This window comes from Strongylocentrotus purpuratus, unplaced genomic scaffold, assembly GCF_000002235.5.
Source record: "Strongylocentrotus purpuratus isolate Spur 01 unplaced genomic scaffold, Spur_5.0 spur5_scaffold_15, whole genome shotgun sequence".
In the NCBI taxonomy this organism is placed as follows: Eukaryota; Metazoa; Echinodermata; class Echinoidea; order Camarodonta; family Strongylocentrotidae; genus Strongylocentrotus; species Strongylocentrotus purpuratus.
In genome coordinates this window covers 1755082-1777494 of record NW_022145600.1, presented here as the reverse complement: position 1 = coordinate 1777494, position 22413 = coordinate 1755082, and the positions used below count along the sequence as shown (strand labels likewise).

Here is a 22413-nt window from a genome sequence, read left to right as displayed (position 1 = left end):
TTTTGAGCAATTTAAAATTTTGACGCGCACATACGCGCGCGTCATGACCTTTATGTGACCTTTGATGACATGACCTGTTGACCCTGGACCTAAAGTATATGTGATATGAATATGAATGACCTTTGCTGATGCATCATGAAGATATGATGGATAACGTGATTTCACAAAATGGCGCCTGGATGACGTCACGATAACCTAATGACCTTGAAAATGTTCCTGTCACGTCTCATTACAATGACCTATAATTGTGCCGAAATTTAATGAAATTAACTAAACCAAACTTGAGTTATCCGGGCCACAAAAAACGGGGAGAAATAAAAATAAAGAATAATAATAATAATAACAAGAAATATGCTGATGACTTTGACTTGACTTTGACTTCATTGTATCATCAGGAAAGAGCAAACATCATGCAACTTGCAAGGTATGTCGCCAAGATTTGTCAATTTTGCATGGCGGTTGTAATGACATTGTTGTTCATTGCAAATCAAAGCAACACATCACTGCTTTCCAGTCTGAATCGTCGGCATGAAAAATAACATCATGGATGTCAACCTCCAAGGATTTTAATATAACTAGAGCTGAGTGCTTATTTACATCATTTTATTTGGAGCACAATATTCCTCTGTCAGCTGCAAGTCACATGGGACCATTGTTGAGGAAAACCTTTCCTAATTCTGAGGAGGTTAAGAAGTTTTCCAGTGCAAGGACCAAACTTGTTGTCTTGTGCGTGAAATGGCAAAAGATGAACAAGGACAGATCGTTTCAGACATGAGAGCACGGCCATTTGCAATATCAACTGATGGGAGTAATGTCAGCGACAGTAACTATACCCAATTGTCATCAACTACCATGATGGTAAGCAAATTTCTTGTACTCTGCTTTCCCTCCCAACCTTAGAAATGGCAGGAACTGGTGGAAATATTGCACAATTGCTCATAACAGAGCTGCAGAATCATGATATCTCATGGGACAATTGCACATCATTGGGATAAGACAATGCATCAGGCATGACTGGTGTACACAAGGGAATTGGGGCATGCCTCAGAAAGTGTCAGCCAAACCTCATTGTGCTTGGTTGCCCCAATCAACTAATTGATCTTGCTGCCAAAGCTGTGTCATCTGCATTACCATATTCAATTGACTCGCTCCTCATTGATGTGTTCTACTATCTGGAAGCCAGCGTGAACAGGAAATTGAATCTCAAGAAGTTCCAGATGCTAATTGGGAACGAAGCTAGTGCAGGCAATTCTGAAACATGCTTGTACGAGATGGCTGAGCTTGGGCCAATGCTTGCCAAGATTTATCTAGCAAAGTGTCAGCCCAGCAGTAGAAGCCTACTCAACAGACCAAGCACAAGACGCCTACTGAACAGACACAGCAGAAGAAGCCTACTCAACAGACCAAGGCAACCAAGAATAGTGTCCAGACTGCACTTGTTCCAAAGAAGCCAACTCCAGCTGTGAAAAATAAACCTGCTCAGGGATCTCAACTACAGGTAAGGCTAGAAAATGTATTACTACAAGGCATCTACTCCTTTTCATTCCATTTAAATATGGCCATCATTAAAATTACCAGATTTGAATAGATTATCCCTAGCAGTAGAGAGCTTTCTTAATGTTTGAATTAATCAGCTTTTACTCCTCAAATTGGCAATAGTTATTTTCATTTTACATTGTAAAATAGTTTGAAAAAAATAAAAAACTACATGAACCAGAATGGTAATTGCAAAATTTAATTTAATGTGTAATTAAATTGTTTGCTTATAAATTAAAGTCATTATCAATAGTGTTGCAGGCATCGCATGAAGTTTTTAAACTTGTCTTGTCCTACAGGAAAAGCCTCCTCACCAAACCAAGATGACTGCACAACTCCAAGCATTCCGCATTCCCAAGAAGGTGTCTGCAGATCCACCACATGTGAGCAAACCTGCCCAGTCTCAGACCCAAGTGAGTACAAAAGTTGATCATATATACAGGGTGACAGTTAAATATGTACCTTTTCATCATTTTTTCTTTCTTATTTTTAGTTCATTTACTTGTTAGCTCTTTCTCTTCCAATCATCTTCACTCCGCTGTTCAGTTTACAGATATAAACATTTATTCAATAATGCTAGTCATGTGCCAAGATTTCAAATGTAGTGTATCTTTTTAATTGTAAACAGTGTCAGTAGTCTTATTTCTTTCTCATATGGTAATCAATAATTTTTCTTCCTCCCAGGTTCAACTTCAAGCACCACAGCCACAACACAGTAGACCATCTTCAAGCTGTACTACTCGGGGAAAAACGACAAGTGAGGGACACTTCGGATACACCTAGCAAGAAGCAGAAGACTGGGAAACTTGTCGGCAAGGCAACAGGCTCAACAGTGCTCAAGGCTGGAACTTCCAGTCATCCCAGTACGATTTCTAGTAAAATGACTGGAAATGAAAAAAACAAGATGTGGAGAAAAGAAGAAAACAAGACAGACAGTAAAGGATGAAACAAGACAGGAAAGAATTCTGAAGTCATTGCACTCAAACCCAATATTAGCCATTGCACATTTTCTCAGCCACAGCATCATTGCGTCTGACAAGAAAAGTGTCATCTTCCAGATGAGAAGTCCTCTGATACACAAGCTGAAAGGAATACGAGAAAGTCTACTGCGTGACTTGTACAGCCAATTGTAGCTCCACAAGCAATCATTGCAGCCACAGACTTGACCCTTCTGGACTACAAGAACAAGGAGAATCTTCGTGAAGAATCTGAAATGGTCATAGGAAGCGCAACAAGAGAAATTGTGAACACTTTAGATGAGTCTGATTGCCATAAGTTTTATGCAGCAGTGCGTTCATATTACACCAAGGCATGTGACTACATTGTAAGTAAGTTTCCATTCAAGTCTGATGTTCTCATCCATGTGCAAGTGGCTGACATTGCATGTCAGAAGGATGCCAAATTAACTTCTCTAAATTCTTCATCAACAAGTTCCCCTGCATGCTGCTTCAGGAAGAAGAAGACAAGCACAGTGCCCTAGATGCTCTGGAGAACCAGTTTCTTATCTATCAACTTGCTCAGCTTCCGTACTTAGTGCAAAATGAGGAATCTACTGACAAGCAGTGGACAAGTATGATGACAGAGAAGAATGCTTCTGGTGAACTGTGCTATGACAGACTTGCAAGAGTAATGCTTGGGATTCTAACCATACCCCATACCAATGCTGAATGTGAAAGGGTCTTCAGTCAGGTGCGAAAGAACAAAACTGACTTCAGAGGGTCCATGAGCAACAAAACTCTAGAAAGTGTCCTTATTACTAAGGCTCGCCAAACAACACCCTGCTACATGAGGGAATGTGACTCTGATTTTCCGAAGAGAGCAAAATCTGCAACATACAGAGCTCTAAATGAGTAGTATGGGAGTGTCAGGGAAGGCAGGTAAACCTGTGTTTTTCTCAGAACTCATTTTTCTAATTACTCAACTACCCATTTTAAAAGGTTGAATTTTATGGGAAATGGTCCCTAAAATAGGCTCAGATTGCACCAGAGAGCATCTAGTACCCCGGCTAAAGAGACTTCGTGCTCGTGATGTTCGCTATGCGCACATGATATTCAGTTTTACTTTAAATGTTACTAATTGAAAATTCCAAATGTTGGCAGCTATGCCAGGCCAAGGTAGTTGCTGGAAAGAGGACTTTTGTCTCGGCTTCCTTTGATTTGCAAAGTGAATGTGGCTGCAACGTTACTCTATGCCATCCAGAACACACATCTCAAAGTCATCGCACACAATTTTCTGGAGAGTGGGCATTCCCACATGGAATGCAATAGCATGCATTCTGCTATTGAAACAGAAAAAAAGAACATCAATGTCTTCACAATGCATGACTGGGTAAAAAATCTTCCACAAATTAAGACGTCGGCTTCCATACAAGGTCATAAACATGTGCCATGGAGACTTTTATGATTTGAAAAAACTCTCACAGCAGATCATGAATAACAAACGCCCAGACGAAGATGGACACGTCTTCAACTGGCTACATGTAAAGAGCTTCCAATACAGGAAGGAAGAGCAAGGCACCATCTGCTACCATCTATAGCTACTTGGATGACTACGAGAAGATAGATCATCAGTTCCACGTAATCTGGACCTTGTCTACCAAGAGAAGCATTAAAAAAAAAACTAAACCTTAAGAAGAAGGATCTCATCAACTTGTGCAATAGCCTAGCTATTCCTGAAGAGTTCCATGGATGGTATTTGGCACTCCCATTTTGTAAGTTTTTGACATTGACAGGGTCAAAAGGTCATGGCCTCCATGTATGATGTTTGACCAAGTATTATTCATAATTTAATGGCATTGAACATAACTACTTCATTTTGTCAGATTTTATGCTTGCAATCAAACTACTTTCAAATGCATTTTTACTCAAAATGGCATATTTGGACATAGACAGTTGTGGTTTTAAGCCCTCAATCTATTGTTTTATTTCTAATGTATTGTTTTGTTCTGGAATACATCAAGTTACTTTGAGAAACGTATCAAAGCAATTTGATATCAATTCATATCTCCCACTTATACATCTATTTACCTGTATTCACATTTCTGCTTGTACATGGATATATGCAATTGTAGCACTTTTTGATGATATGCGCATACTAATTGCTATGTAACACCTGACAGGTGTATCCAAATTCGATGAAAATGGTATCAAAATGTGCGTAAGACTTGAGGAAAAAAATGCAAGAACAACAATTTAAAATTCCAAGCGGTTGCGGCGCTATCTCCAAAAATGTGGGGTGGGGGGGGGGGGCTCTTACGCCCCCCCCCCCCCAAGTACAGTAAGGATTAAATGATGTTAGCCATATAATTATAAATATGCACTTTTTAAGATGCTTACATATACATGTAAAGTGTTAAAGGGCAAGTCCACCCGGAAATAAGTTGATCTTCATACATGTAAAGTGTTAAAGGGGAAGTCCACCCCAAAAATAAGTTGGTCTTCATAAAAGCAGATAAATGAGAGAAACAAATCAATGAAATTTTGAGGAAAATCAAAAAGAAATGAGAATTGTTGGAGTTGTAATCAGTGAAGCACAAATTGGAAACTTTGTGACATCACATGCGAGCTCATATCTCATTTGCTTTGTACACAAATTGTTAATTTTTTTTAATTTCCTCAGTCATTGATTAAATGAATACGATTATATTAGCGTTAAACCAGTGATCAGTAATAACATCTATCTGAAAGATGAACAAGGGTAATGCTTTTCACCTACTAACAGTAATACTGGTGAAGGTGATAGCAGTAGTAAAGGTAACGGAGACACTGATTATATTTAATATTAGCAGTGACAATGGAAATGTTTGATTTATATGACCTTTTTTTTTATCACCATGTGTAGGTATTGAATATCTTCAAAATTTCTACCATTTCAGAGAACTTGGTTTAGTGAAGACTGGGTCTTGGCGAGTGTCTTTGATATGTTAAGGGAATTGAGGACAAATGATGATGTAATACCGGAGTTGAAAGATGAGTATGAATATGACATAGTGCTCCGTGAGAAGTTGGTGAAGTCATGGGAGTTAGCCCAGGAAGCCTTAAAAGGTGCTGCAGGAAAATACAAGAAGTGTTAGGATATGAATGCTAGAAAAAGGAAATTTAATATCGGAGATCAGGTGTTGATCTTGCTTCCCACTGATCAGAACAAGTTGTTGCTGAAATGGAAGGGTCCATTCCCTGTGCTGGCGTAAAGTAGACTATACATTGGCAGTGGTGTTCTTAAGACATATCACATTAATCTTCTCAACAAATTTCCCAGGCAGAAGGTTAACATGTCAGTGGCTGGCTGCTTTGATTTGTGTACAGAGAGTATGAAAGTGTGTCAGGATTCTGTGGAAAATGCCGAGGATCAGTTGTTTGTATTGAAGGTAAATGTGGGTGCTGGGCTTATGCAGTAACATTCAGGAGAAGAATTCCTGATTGCTTATGCGAGTAAGAAGTCATTACCACGGGAAAAAAATTACACAACAATAGAGAAAAAGTGCTGAGCAATATTATAGTACGAGCAATCAAAAAGTTCAAATATTATTTGTATTGAAGTGCACACAGACCACAAACCTTTGGTCTATATTCAAGCGAAGAGGTTTGACAATAAGATAATCATGAGATGGAGCATGATGCTCCAAGATTACAGGTTTAGGCTTGTATCGATGAAGGTTCAGTATAATGTTACAGCAGATTATATGAGCAGAATGTAAAATGCACTATACTCATGGATTTCTTTTGTCTGTCTACCATTGTAAATTATTGGATGTGTATCACGGTTTAACATATTTTGTTAATGTCATTTGTTGAATACATATTGCATTTACCAGGATTATGTAATGTTGAGATTTATTTTATATTGATCTTGCCAGCCACAAATGTATACACATCAAACTTTCTGTGATAGCACATACAAAATTATTATCCTGAGCATATGTTTTGTAGAAATGCATGAAATCCACTACTGAAGTTTGATATGAAGAAGAAAATATTACAGCAATATATACGCATTGTAGTTTATGCAAGTGCAGGAATATTAGTCACTACATTTTGAACAGAAAAGACAGAAAGAGATGATAATTAGACAGCCACCTTATGTATCTAAATATATCAGAGAGGGCTTAATGATGCTGAACACAATGGCCCGAATTCACAAAGGAGGTTTGTCAACCTCCTTTTGTTTCGACAAACCTCCTTTTGTTATTTACAAACCAGGTTTGTAAAAAAAACGCGTCAAAACGCGTCATAGGACGTACATAAACCTCGGTTTGTCGACAAACCTCCTTTGTGAATTCGGGCCATTGGATTGTGCTCTTTAATGCCGGATAATTGTTTAATTTTGAGTCAAAGACATTGTCTTCAGGTGATGATGTGAACATTTGATAATCTCTACTTTGTATTAACAGGTTATAAAAAAACTCTATGGACATTAACGTATAGCCATGTTATAGGTTTTAAACTTTGTGCAGAATATGTCAAACATATTTATACATGGATTGTTTTTATGCTAATTATCCCACAGCATGATATTGTTGTGCTATGTTGGCATTGTTTTTAGCAAAGGTTTTATTCAAAGGTGTTTGTAGACTTATAACCATGCTTAACCTTTTCCATGATATTAACGTTCTGAGGTACGGGTGCTATATAATATCATTTAAAAAAAGAAAAATCCGATTATTGGAAACACGTTTTAGTAATTGCATGTGCAAATTTTCAACTCAAATACAAGGGAAATTTAATGTATCTAAGCCTTATGACTTGATAAAAGTAAGAATGTCATATTATTTATTGTACATTATAAAACTTGGTTGATTAAACCATAGGTTGAGAACTGAGATTTCTGGATATACAACTTTGGCAAGACATTGATCTACATTTGCCACACTACACCCAGGTGAAGTAAATGGGTACCTGGTAGGAATTTATTCTTTGAAATGCTAGAGCGCCGTATGGCAGCCGTGCTAAACCCAGGGTAATAATCGGGAGCGCCAGGAGGGTCAAATCTGACTGACATGAGCGCTATACAAGAACCCACTATTATTATTATTATTATATTGACTAGGATTGGTATTTAGTGATATGAGCTATGTAGTGTCATGATCTCCTGATATCATGTAATGGTTGATAAGATGAAGAATATTATGTTTGACTTTAAAGTTTTACCTTGATAAAGCTTAACTGATAATTTATGTGCAGTAAAAATTGAAACAGTTTGTTCCAAACATTTTCATGAGATATGTAGTAATTGTATTGATTTGTGTATGTTGTACTGTTTTATAAGTATATATCTAGGAATGTGAGAAGGAAGCTCAGTACCTAGGAATTATTTTTGAAAAGAATATTTGTGTTTATGGTAAAAGTTTTCATGATGACTTTCAATAAGATGATGACTTTAAATATTAAGAAGAAGGCTGGAAAGGGGGAGGGTAAAAGAGTAGAGAAAAGGATCGGGAGACAGAGCAAGAGAAAAAGAGGGAGGCAGAGCAAGAGAGGGAGAGGCTGAAAGAGTGGGGAGAAAAAAAGCGAGATGTGAGTAGATAGATATATAGAAAGAGAAATTTATTGACATGTAAACAATTCTTTGTCCTAGGGAGCTAGAGACGTAAACATTGCGTATACGTGGGCTGAATAACTGAAAATAACTCATCGTAGATAAAATTGTCATTTTATGTATTAATGCTTTTATAATTAGCACAGTCATGACAGGGAACATGGAAATTGTGAGTATTTTGAGAGCTGTTCTAAAGAATAAAGCTGATATTCTTTGCAACGAGAATATATTTTTGACGAGCCGAAGGCGTACAATCGCCGGGTTAGAGTTATGGTTAGGTTAGGGTTGGGTGTTTATAAAAGCATAATTAATACATCAAATGACAATTTTATCTGAGATGAGAGATATTAGATCATGAAATCATGAGGAGAAAAAAAGTTGGTCGAGCTGTCCCCCGAAGCATCCCACCCTAGACAAGTCGACCTGGTCTGGTCGAGTTGTCCACGGGCTTTGAGTCGGGTTGTTTAGAATTCCAAAATACATAGACATTACACTTTAACGAAAAATAGGATTCTCAAATCACATCTTGTAGTCAGAATATCGACATGATCCCAACATCTGATTTTAAAAAAAAAATTGTGACCTTAAGTGTAGAGAATTTTCAGCGACAAAATATTCGAAGCTGGCAGAAAATCGAGAAAAAAATAATCCAGATATTGCTCAAACAAGACTGGAATGTACAATGCAGATTTCAGAAAAAGTCACCTCCCATAGGCATATGACACGCAAATTACGAAAATTCTGACATGTCGCATTTAATCGAAATTTTCACTACGATGACGTCATCAAAATGAAAATGTTGAGATAGAAATATAGAGAAGGAGATCGAGAGGAAGACGGTTATACGAGGGATGAAAGAGAAATAAGAATGCATACCGTTGGAAGGAGAGAGGATAGTATAACGAAACATGGTAGGGGTGAAATAAGAATACAAAGGGAAAAAGAAAGAGCTAGAGGAAATTAAGGAACATCCTATAAGACATAAAAGAGGGACTGGAGCCAAAGGCGGGAAAAGTAGAGAGTGAGAGAGTAGAGAAAGAGAGAGGCACTGAGACAGAGGGAGACATGCAGAGCAGAAAGAAGAGGGAGGCAGAGCAAGAGAGGGAGAGGGTGAAATAGTGGAGAGAGAGAGAGAGAGGTATAGTAGTCGAAGAAGATGATAAAATCAAATAAGAAACGAAAGCAAATTTAAAAAAAATTGACCCACCAGGAATCGAACCTGGCTCACCGGAATGGAAGCTTGTTCTTTAACCAATAGTGGAAATAGAAATAGTGGAGAGAGAGAGAGAGAGAGAGAGGTAGCAGTCGAAGAAAATGATAAAATCAAATAAACGAAAGCAAATTTTTAAAAAATTGACCCACCAGAAATCGAACCTGGCTCACCGGAATGGAAGCTTGTTCTTTAACCAATATACCAAAATATGTCCCATAGACAATACATGCAAAGCTGACAAACGGCCTAGGCATAGTCGCTATTTCAACTTTCAATTGAAAATTTCGACATGATTTCAACATCTGATCAAAAAACGGAGGGCACACTATAGCTCATAGTATCAGCTATAACATACTTCAATTTGGGGGGAAATAGAGCAAAAATAAGCGAGATACTGCTAAAAAAAAACAATGACATGTAGATGCATGACGTGAACGAAATTCACCTTCCGTACAAGGCATAACACGCAAATTAAAAAAATTCTGACATGTCGCCATTAATCGAAATTTTCACTATGATGACTTCATCAAAATGAAAATTGTAGACAATCATCTAAGCTACAAATTTGGATGAAAATTGATCAATATTTACAGAGATACAATTAATTTTCCAGAAATATGCTGACGTCGAAATATGCAAATTCGTATTTTAGGTTCCAAGGGCATGATGACCTCAAAACATTTGTAATGGCCAAATGAGACATGAAATCATATCTCGATTCATACTCTATCAAAAAATGAGAAAAAATTGGGGTCACCTTGCATCCTAAAGAGATATACAATTGATTTTGTATAGACATGTTTTTACCACTTTTAACATTATATTACCCTTTGACGCGCGCACAAATTTTAAAGTGACGCACGCGTGTGGCATTATGGAAGGTCGAGAATGACTGAAAATAGTTGAAAATTGTCAAAAATAGTGTCAGGAATACAAACCATGCGAAAAAACGGCGTTTTTACGCTTTGAACGCGCCGCGCGCACGGACGGACATTTTTGAAATGCTTAAAATGACCTGATTCGTATTCGTACTTTAATATTTAAGTGATATTGAGCATTTTGAAATTTTGATGAGCGCGTACGCGCGCGTCATGACCTTTATACGACCTTTGATGGCATGACCTATTGACCCTTGACCTGAAGTATATGTGATATGAATATGAATGACCTTTGATGACGCATCATGAAGATATGATTGATAATGTGATTTCACAAAATGGCGCCTGGATGACGTAACGATGACCTGATGACCTTAAAAAAAAATGCCTGCACTTGACCTTGATAAGCCTGATGACTGACAACAAATTGATGAAAATTGATCAACCCAAATTTGAGCAATCACGCTCACAAGAAAGTGGTGGAAAAATAAAAATGAACAATTGAGTGCGTTACCGATATACCAAAACATTTCCCTTATTAGCGATTACACGTAAACGGAAAATGGAATTCTCAAATCCCACTTTGCAAGTGAAATATGAGCATGATCCCGGCATCTGATCGAAAAATAAAGGGCATTTTGTGAAAGCTTATTGTCTCAGCTACAACATACTCAAAGCTCAGCATAAACAAAGATAAAACGACGGAGATATTGCTCGCGAAAGACGAGAATGTAGAATCCAGTTTTGAGAAAAAGTCATGTCCTATAGAGAATACACGCAAAATGTGAAAAATTGACATGCCTCCTTTAATCGCAAAATTACGCCATGATGCCTTTGTCAAAATGAAATATCGTGATGACTACATTTGTAGAGAATATTCTCAGGTAGAACATATCAAAATTCGAAAGAAAATTGATCAATATTTACAGAGATACAATCAATTTTCCAAAAATCTGCTGACGTCATAATATGCAAATTGAAATTATGAGTTTGGAGGCCATTATGATGACGTCATGAGTTAATTGAGGGTCAAATGAGACATGAAATCATATCTCCAACTCATGCTTTTTCCAACCATGATATAAAAGTTGGGGTCAATTGACTATCTGAAGAGCTATTTTGATTTTTAAAATGGAATGTTTTTGATCAAATTTGCATTATATTGCCCATAGCAGTACGCGCGGATTTTGAACTTTGACGCGCGCTCACGGCCTTATGAAAGGTCAAGAGTGACTGAAATTAATGTAAGTTGTCATTTACGGTAAGAGGAATCTAAATCATGTAAAAAAAAAGGAATTTGACCTTTTCCGCGCGTTGTGAGCGCGCGCAACGCGCGCGTGGACACTTACGGACGGAAAATTTTGAAATGCTTAAAATGACCTGATTCGTACTCTACTTTGATAGTTAAGTGATTTTGAGCATTTTTAAATTTTGACGCGCACGTACGCGCGCGTCGTGACCTTTATGTGACCTTTGATGACATGACCTTTAGACCCTTGACCTGAAATATATGTGATATGGATATGAATGACCTTTGCCTATGCATCATGAAGATATGATGGATAATGGGATTTCACAAAATGGCGCCTGGATGACGTCACGATGACTTGATGACCTTGAAAATGTTCCTGTCACGTCTCATGACAATGACCTATGACTGTGCCAAAATTGAATGAAATTGACGAAACCGAACTTGAGTTATCCTAGGCACAAAAAAGTGTAGGAAATAAATAAAAATAAAGAATAACTAGACTTTAATTCGTCACAAAGACGAATAAGGTGGTCTGTCTAAGTCTTATGATAGATTTGAGAATGGGAGAAGTTATATAGACATGTAAACAATGATGATGATGATGATGATGATCTTGATAGTAATGGTGATGACGATGATGACGATGATAATGATAATGTTGATGATGACGATGATGATGTTGATAATCATGATCATGATCATGATGATATTGATGATGATGATGATCATGCTGACATCTGATTAAAAAAATGAGGGAGATGTAGATAGCATATAGTTTCAGCTACATTATACTCAAAAATCAACAAAAAACAAGCGGAAATAACGGCGATATTGCTCGCAAAAGACAGGAATGTAGAATCCAGATTTGAGAAAAAGTCATCTCCCACAAGGATAACATGCAAAAAGTAATGGATCAAGTGATAATAGGGTAATAATAAAGTAAATATGGTTGTTTATTACATTATTTGCGATTCTACGTGTTTTAATATTCAAAGGAGATGGTACAGTGAAAGGTCAAAAAGAAAAAAAAAAGTGAAGAAAAAAAATTGTTGGAGACGCCCGGACTCGAACCAGGGACCTCGAGGTCGGAAGTCAAGTACGTTACCGATATACCAAAAAATTTCACATAGAGATTACACGTAAAGGGAAATAAGAATTCTCAAATCCCACTTTGTAAGTGAAATATGAGCATGATCTCGGCATCTGATCGAAAAATAAAGGGCACACTTGTGATAGCTTATTGTCTCAGCTACAACATACTCAAAGCTCAGCGTAAACAAAGATAAAACGACGGAGATATTGCTCGCAAAAGACGAGAATGTAGAATCCAGTTTTGAGAAAAAGTCATGTCCCATAGAGAATACACGCAAAATGTGAAAAATTGACATGCCTCCTTTAATCTTAAAAATACGCCATGATGCTTTTGTCAAAATGAAATATCGTGTAGACTGCATTTGTAGAGAAGATTCTCAGGTAGAACATATCAAAATTTGAAAGAAAGTTGATCAACATTTACAGAGATACAATCAATTTTCCAAAAATCTGCTGACGTCATAATATGAAAATTAAAATTTTGAGTTTGGAGGCCATTATGATGACGTCATGAGTTAATTGAGGGTCAAATGAGACATGAAATCATATTTCCAACTCATGCTTTTTCCAACCATGATATAAAAGTTGGGGTCAATTGACTCTCTGAAGAGCTTTTTTGATTTTTAAAATGGGATGTTTTTGATCAAATTTGCATTATATTGCCCATAGCAGCCCGCGCGGATTTTGAACTTTGACGCGCGCTCACGGCCTTATAAAAGGTCAAGAGTGACTGAAATTAATGTAAATTGTCATTTACGGTAAGAGGAATCTAAATCATGCAAACAATTTGAATTTGACCTTTTCCGCGCGTTATGAGCGCGCGCAACGCGCGCGGTGACACTTACGGACGGAAAATTTTGAAATGCTTAAAATGACCTGATTCGTACTCTCCTCTAATAGTTAAGTGATTTTGAGCATTTTTAAATTTTGACGCGCGCGTACGTGCGCGTCATGACCTTTATGTGACCTTTGATGACATGACCTGTTGACCCTTGACCTGAAATATATGTGATATGAATATGAATGACCTTTGCTTATGCATCATGAAGATATGATGGATAACGTGATTTCACAAAATGGCGCCTGGATGACGTCACGATGACGTGATGACCTTGAAAAGGTTCCTGTCACGTCTCATCACAATGACCTATGACTGTGCCAAAATTGAATGAAATTGACGAAATTGAACTTGAGTTATCCTAGGCACAAAAAAGTGTAGGAAATAAATAAAAATAAAGAATAATAATAATAATAAAGAAAATTCTGACGAAAACAATAGGTGATCTGTTTTCAACAGACCACCTAATAATAATAATAAAGAAAATTCTGACGAAAACAATAGGTGATCTGTTTTCAACAGACCACCTAATAATAATAATAAAGAGAAAACTACAGTAGAGATAATTAACAGTGGTGATGATGGCATTTATATTTTCTGTAACATTCTTTCTCACTAGGCCAGTCTATTGATCGTACTGGATCATACAGAAGTGCCATCTGGACTTTTATTGGAGTGTACATTGTCGTTTGCTTACTTCTCATCGCAGCACCCCTCTACCAAAGGACATTTGCTCCCAAACGTTACGTCGTACAAGAGTTACATCGAGTAAAGCGCTTGGATATAAAGAAGAAGGGCATTGAACAGGAAGATACCAGTGAAAAGTTTGCAGACATCTCAAAATTCAGTGGGACAAATTATGAAGTGGTATATGAACGCGTGTCAACGGTATAATACATTTTAGTGAACTGTACAAGAAGCTAAAAAAGGTTATTCCCAATCTGGACGGAGAAGTGCGAACCGACCCGAGACCACACGCCTCGAGGTCAAGGGAGGGGGTCGCAGAAGTATTGGCGTCAGCAATAAAACCAGAAAGGTTCGCGCCATACACCGCGTGCTCTCGGCTCGCTTCATTCTTTCTATGGTCTTCATGAGAGATGGTCAGATTCGTGAACAAACTTTTTATATAACTTCGTGATCAAACTTTGGAATAATCTGTATTATTTCCATTTCTTATTCGCATTTCGCTTTCCTTCATTTTGTGGTTGATTAACACTCCTGCACTCTACATAGACTCTTATCCCAGCATTAGAGGAGTAAATAACTAGATTTTGTCATCAGTAATATAGTCAAGATGCCGAAAGCGAAAGCCCAGCAGCGGTCATCGGAGCGGGGGCGTGGAAGGAAATCGACAGTATTAGTAGGCCGTCTTGGCCGGAGTGCCGGCATCGTAGTGGCGGCGAATACAGCTCCGCCGCAGTCAGCGAAAGCGGCGGGTCGGAAGAAAAGACAGCCATCGTCAGCGTCTTCATCAGCTGCCGGCAGAATTTCCGCCACGACGACCTCAACATCAGCCACGACAACGGCCTCTTCTTCAGGGACGACAGAGTTGACTGATAGGCCCATCCCCAATGTGATCGGCGCAGGCGATGATGTCCAGCCGCCGGGTGATAACGGATATACTACTAGTCAATCGGGTGAGTCGTGGCCTTTATTATTGCACGATGCGGGAAGTAGGAAGCATGAAGAGAGCGGGGTTGGGTCGAACAGTGCTTTGACCGCACCTCAATTAATTGATGCTCATCCTACTATTACTGGCATTAATTTTTCACCCCAATTGACGCAACCGGGCCTTCCGAGCATGCGTCGTGGCATTTGCGAGGAATTGGGTTTGACCGTCCAACACGCTATGCGCGAGCGGATTTGGAAAGGGGAATACATTGAACTTGGGCATTTGCCTAAAGAGGGTTCCCCTACTTCTTCAGATTTAACCCTCGCTTTGGATCAGGCTAACGGGGGTTTTCAGCTCCGCCCCCAATCCCGTCCGCTAGTTATTCGCTCTATCGAGCAGTGGACAAGCGCTATGCTTGTATTTGTTTCCATATTTACCGAGCGACATATGTCTAGGTCTCGCGAGCTGCTCAAATATATGAGCATAGTGAGAACTGCAGCGGCGTCAAACTATAACTGGCGCGATTACGATATACAGTTTCGTTTGCGCCACGCTACTCGGCCTGAATCTTCGTGGGCAACTGTGGACACGGAGTTGTGGTTGCTAGTGGCAACGGCTCAGTCCTTTCGCGCTTATGGGGCTGGGCCGTATGCCAGCCCTGCAGGGACACCACAGGGGGGTAGGCAGCGACAACACTCCTTTCGGGGAGGGTGGAGCTCCACCCAGCGCCGGGAGACAGGAGCGGCCGCCAGCCGTCGTCGACCCGGCTTCTGCTTCGCGTTCAATGCGGGAAAATGTCACAAAGGGCAAAGTTGCCAGTACCGGCACAACTGTTCTCGGGGCAATAATGCCTCCCACGGAGAGCTTGCCTGCACTAATGCATCAGCAACCTCAAGCAAGTAGAATATTAGCTCCAACTCCAATTAAGTTACAATGTATGCTACCTTTCCTTCTCTCGTATGAACCTCAGATAGAAGGGCGGAAATTAATAGACGGTTTTACGAATGGTTTTTCTCTTGGTTTTACTGGGGAGCGAGTGCCCATGTCGGCCAGAAATTTGAAGTCAGCCTATGATAAACCCCTTATCATTCGAAGTAAGATTAGGAAAGAGGTACAGCTAGGCAGGATTGTGGGTCCCTTTCCTTCGCCCCCCTTTGATAATTTTCGCTGCTCCCCCGTTGGGTTGGTTCCCAAACGCACGGCTAATGAATTTCGTCTTATCCATCATTTGTCTTCCCCAAAAGGCTCATCTGTTAATGACAATATCGATCCAGAGGAATGTGCGGTCGTGTACTCTGATTTTGATGAATCTGTCAAACTCATTGCCGCCCTCGGTCGGAACGCCTTCATGGGGAAATCTGATATTAAATCGGCTTTTCGATTGTTGCCGGTGAATCCAGCCGATTTTGATCTCCTCGGTATGTGCATTGATAGACAATTCTATTTTGACCGTTGTATGCCGATGGGTTGTTCGGTGTCCTGTGCAGTATTTGAGAGATTCAGTTCCTTCTTACAGGCATGCTGTAGGCGCATTGCGTCCTCAGAGTGCATCCTCCATTATCTCGATGATTTCTTTTTTGCGGGTAAGTCTGCTGACGAGTGTACTCACCTCATGCGGTGTTTTAAGGCTATGTGTGAGCGATTTGGTGTCCCAATTGCCAGCGAGAAGACAGAGGGCCCCGTTCAGGTTATCACTTACTTAGGTCTAGAGATTGACTCAGCCAAATTACAAGTCAGGGTCCCTGGGGAGAAAGTCGAGGCCCTACTGGGCATGCTGGAGGAGTACACGTCCAAGTCCAAGGTGACATTAAGGCAGATGCAGTCCCTTATTGGTAGCCTGAATTTTGTTTGTAAGGCGATTGGCCCTGGGAGGGCATTTCTCCGTAGGTTGATTGACTTGACGAGAGGTGTGACGAGGGCTCATCATCGAATTCGTATTTCGAAGGGCGCTAAGGCTGACCTTTTGGCGTGGAAGGAGTTTGTGTTGCATTTCAATGGCATAGTTAGCTTCGGTGACAACAACTGGAAGGACAATGATTTCTTTCATTTTTACTCGGATGCAGCGGCGAGCATAGGCTTTGGAATATATTTCGATAAGAGATGGGCCCATGCACTATGGCCGGAGGAGATACTTACTGCGCGCTATTCCATTGGTTTTCTGGAATTATTTCCTATTGTAGTAGGTGTGTCCATGTGGGGTAAGAAAATCGCTGGAAGGAAGGTGGTCTTTTGGTCGGATAACCAGACGGTGGTTGCAGTCATTAACAAGCAAACCTCTACTTGTGAGCATATCATGGGGCTCGTTCGTCGCTTAGTAGTGTTATGCCTTAAGTGGAACATCTGGTTTAAGGCAAAATATGTGCCGGGCGTTAATAACGAAATTGCTGACTCTCTGTCTCGCTTTCAGATGAAGAGGTTTCGATGTCTGGCCCCCGACGCCGATCTCGACGAATCCCCCCTTCCTCCCCATCTGTGGAGCAGCTTCATAACGAGCGACAAGTCCTGTTAAGCTCCTCTAGAGCTCGGAATACGTTGCGCACCTATGACATGGCTTGGTCTGCCTTTCAGACTTTTCGGGGTGACTACCATTTTGATATTTTGAAAATTCCCAACACTGAGCAAATCGCTTTGTTTATTTCGTATATGTCCTGGCACGAATATTCTGCTAACACAATTGCCGCCTATATTTCGGGTCTGTCTTTTTTCTTGCGCAGTAAGGGATTGGAGGATATTACGCAGGTGTTTCCGATAAAGCGCTTAGTTGACGGGTGTAGGCGGCGGCATTTGCGGAAGGATGTTAGGTGTCCCATTACATTACCCATATTGCAGCGTTTGGTCTCTGTGTTGCCTACTGTGTGTTCAAATTCTTACGATTGCAAATTGTTTGCTGCGGCGTTTCTAGTGGCATTTTTTGGTTTTCTACGCGTTGGTGAGTTTACGGCCAAGAATGGGGTAATCCCCCTAGTTAGCGGTGACGTAGCGATGCGAGGGGAATCCCCTCACCGCCGGCTTGCAATTAAAGTTCGCTTCTCCAAAACAGATCAGCTGGGTGCGGGCTGTGCGATAACAATACCGGAGAGTGGTTCTCACATGTGCCCTGTAGTTGCAGTGGCAGCATACACACGCATTCGGTCAGCACAAGGCACTGCGTTCTTTAGACATTTTGATACATCTCCGCTGACTAGGCATGGATTTACTCGTATTTTGCGGCGTTGTGTATCTCTTTTAGAGCTTCCCTTACAATGTTATACAGCCCATTCCTTCAGAATAGGGGCGGCTACCTCTGCGGCTATGAGGGGATATTCTGGTGAGCAGATTCAACAGATGGGTCGGTGGACCTCTCAGTCATTTCGCCGCTATATAAGGATCGACCCACAGTGATTACGTTTTAATGGGCGCGGGTTAATGTGCCAACTATGTTTAACAAGGCAGTTCCTTTTTACTTACGACCTTATTAGTCATCAGGAACTAAGGGGTTTTGATGGTATCATCTCATTTTCAGCAAACAGTTAGCTGGTAGGCTGGCAATTGATGTGTTCAAGTGACCTCACCCACCCCCCCCCCCCCCACAGCTTTTCCCTATTCTTACTAATTCAAATAGTTTAGTTGTGACAGGGAGCAGGGATTTGCCTGTTATTTAATAAGCTTGGGCAATTTAATGAATCTCAGTGTGTTGGAACCCGAAATGCTGGCTGTTTGTTTTTCGTTTTCTTCCCCTTTTGCAGCCTCGTCACTCACACACACCACTGGATTGCGTAACGAGCCTCGGGTATGGTTAGTTGGAGACTCAATGGTGCACTGGGCAGATCTTCTGGCTAAGGGACGGCGGGAAAAAAACCTCGGCCTCCCAGTTCGAACCACGTGGAGTAGGAAGCGCGGGATTACGTCAGCAACTCTCTCCATGCAGTGGACTCACCCACGGCAGTTATACCACGAGTGGGAACAGACCCTCTACCCAATACGATGTTCGGACATTCTCCCTCGAATAACACTCTCCCTCGACCAACACTCTTGGTCATATTTAATTCTTTCTCCATAGCTTTGTAAGGCTAACATTAAATCGCCATGTCCCGCTTTCCCGTCCAGTGTTATAGCTTCGTTAGTGATTTTTAGCTTTGGATTTTATGTCGATCTTAACATCGAGTTATAAAGTTTAAGTGGGGCTATGGTAAATCAGTATTGTTCTTCTCGTGTACAGTAGTAATGATTAGGTATCAGTGTCCTATATTTGTGTGCGCGACACCAATGGCAGAGAAGGCTTTTACCTGATACGCACGCCCACTTCCTTGCCGGATAACTACACCAACCAAGAGGATAATGACTCATGAAATTATACCAACTACCAAATATATGGCTTTCCAGTACTGCTCGTATCTATTATTTCTCTTCGTTGAATCCTCTTATATGTCATTAATGTTTTCCCCACTCTTTAAACCTATTTATTATTACATGTACATTGCTATTAAAGCAATATTAATAATTTTCACAAAACCTTCCCCTCAGAAGGGCAACAACTTATTTTTGAAATTTGCGTTGAGATAATTATTGTCGTACAAAAGGTAATAGCAGAAAGTGAATGAAATCTTCCATCACCACACACATGTGGGATGGGAGCATCCATAAATGTGAATACATTTACTTGATTTACGACTTTGCATAGCTGAATAATTCACGTTATACAAGAAATGGCGATGCCCATTGTTGTGCTGAGTAACTGTACATTATGCTAGGAATATCTTACTTTATATCTCTCCCAAACATTTTGTTGTGGAACCTTGTAGATTAGTGATTGTAAACGTTATACACAGTAGACTTTGTAATTGTTATTTTTAGAGTGTTATGCACTTAGAGAGCATATCATTATTTTGTTTTTCTTTTTAAATGTAAAGCGCTTTGAGCATGTTAATGTAAAGGCGTTATATAAATATCAATATGTATGTATTTATGTAGACAATGTAATTTTTTTTAATCACTTCTAATGTTTATTGTGTGAATATTTTTGTTATGTCTCTATGTACAAAATTCGCCTTAATAAACAAAAGAAAAAGTCATGCTTATGCAGAAAATTATTAGAGTTTAAAACTGGAAACTTGAAACTTGATTACGTGTGCACTGTTGCTCATAAAGTTAGAATATTTATTTTTACTCCAATTTATGGAATTATTTTGACAATGATTTATTCCTAATAGATCTAGATAATAGTATACATTCTCAGATTTTATTGAATAATAATTTACAAGTGTTTGTTGCACGAGTCACAAAAGGGTTTTTGTCCAAAAATATATTGTAATAAATCAAGGCAGATTTCCTTTCATAATCCGATTGAAAAATAAAGATTTTGTTTCCAGTGCACTCTACTATTTATTCTTCTATAAGGTATATGTCTCCCTCTCATGTTGGAATTACGTTTTGGATTTCTATAATAATTTTAATAATTATGATGGCACACAGAGCAACAAAATACATAGGTGAGAGAGGGTGAGTGTTGAAGGGGAAGACCAGTATTGGAAACGCCCCAATTTAAAAAAAAATGAAATGAAAGCTATTATTACCAATCATGTAAAAGAATATGTTTTGAATAATACATGATGATAACAATTTTGTCGAGAAACCGCCTACTAATTGATATATTTGGTAAATTAGTTTATCTATTGGGCTGTGATAGATATAACACACGTGTCGCGCACGTGTGCGTTGTCCCATGTACATCTTTCTGTGTACGGTGCTTGTAACTTTACCAAGACTGGGCCAAATTCTTATCATTTTGATGATTCCAGAACCTTGCAGCACACACCCATATTTATATGCTAGATGATCAACCTTTTCTGATCGATTCCACAACGTTTCTTTCACAATGCAATCGCATGACCAGAACTGATCTTTATCTTTAAAAGAGAGAGGGAGAGAGACATACATTCGTCAGTATGGCGTTACTTAGCAACAAGAATGTATTTAATTCATGAGGTATTTAGCAGGTGAACGGAGTTATTAATCAATCGGAAGGGAATGGGAGAGGGGTCCTTTGGGTGTGGAAAAATACTTTGAAAGATAACGCAGTTTATATTTTTGTAACAAAGTAAAATATAATGTATTCTCAACAATTGTACGATGATAAATGGTTTGATAAAAAAGGATAAAAAAGGGTAAACTGAAAGTGAAAGAAAGGTAGAACTATTATCGACAGGTTGATTACGGGAGCTCAGGGGAGGATCTAGAGGGTAAGGGGGTTTGACCCCGCACCCCCCCCCTTGGGCTTGCACAAAAAAGTATGATTTTTTTTTATGTCAGGGCAATTCTTTTTTTAGTGCTTTCTACCCCCCCCCCCCCAAAAAAAAATATATATATATATATATATGTATATTGGGACGGCACTTTTTTTAATTTTCTGGTGGGGGGGGGGGTGAATTGAAAACAAAAAAAACAAGTGCCCACTACCCCCCCCCCCCCTGAACGAAATATTGGTTGGCACGATTTTTGGAAATCCTGGATCCGCCACTGGGTCAACAACCCCCCCCCCCCCCCTATTTGAAATATATCAAAATTTACCGGGAGCACCGGTAAATTTTTATATTCAATTTTTCTTGAAAGCAGAAGTGTTTTAGGGCCTAAATTTTCTAGTGCTTAATACATCCACAGGGGCATCCAAATATATAAAAATTGTAAAAAATTACTTTCCACCCAATTTTCAAAATTTCCTAAAACTTTTTATTACCTTTAAGTAAGGAAAGGAGAGGAGAATAATGCCTCAATTTATTTAAGGAAAACGTAAGCAAAATTGTCATATCTATAAACGAATGAATATTCTCTACATTAAGGAAAGACAAAAATAATCAACTCACGTAACAATCGCCAGCTTATTGAAATAGCGAAATGAAATGTTAAACAATTAAAAAGAAAAGAAAAATTTTCTCAATTCAATTTCAAATTGGCAGAAGAGCTAATACCATCAATGCACGCGTTTCAATATGTTAATCTGTTTAAATTTAAAAGTGTATTGAATTTTCTTCCTTAAGCAGAGCTCAACAATATTTTGTTTACATTATCTGTGCTCAACATAGTAGTTAGTACTGGAAGGCCTAAATTTTCCAGGTGTCATTTGAATATTCTTAGCTGCATTTTACATGTACTCTACAAAATCAAACATAATTTTGAATATTCCCAGCTGCATTTTTCACGTACGCTACGAAAAAAAACATGATTTTGAATATTCTCAGCTGCTTTTTACATAAACACTACGAAATCAAACATAATTTTGAATATCCCCAGCTGCTTTTTACATTTACTCTACGAAATCAAACATAATTTTGAATATTCTCAGCTGCTTTTTACATGTACTCTACGAAAACAACCAACATTTTTAATAATGTTCAGCTCCTTGCTAACTGCACCGATTCCTTGTTTAGTTCGTTGTCACACATACTTAAATTTCGAAAACCGGGAACCGCTGTTTCTATTACC

The 22413-nt window shown here is 39.2% G+C and overlaps 1 long non-coding RNA gene across 1 annotated transcript; it reads left to right on the top strand.

The window, feature by feature from the left end:
- The first annotated feature begins 347 nt into the window (after positions 1-347).
- On the top strand, positions 348-4155 carry LOC105440538. The gene is made up of 3 exons (XR_004064098.1): positions 348-1498; positions 1836-1949; positions 2221-4155. It is a non-coding gene; the product is annotated as an uncharacterized LOC105440538 (long non-coding RNA).
- The last annotated feature ends 18258 nt before the right edge of the window (positions 4156-22413 follow it).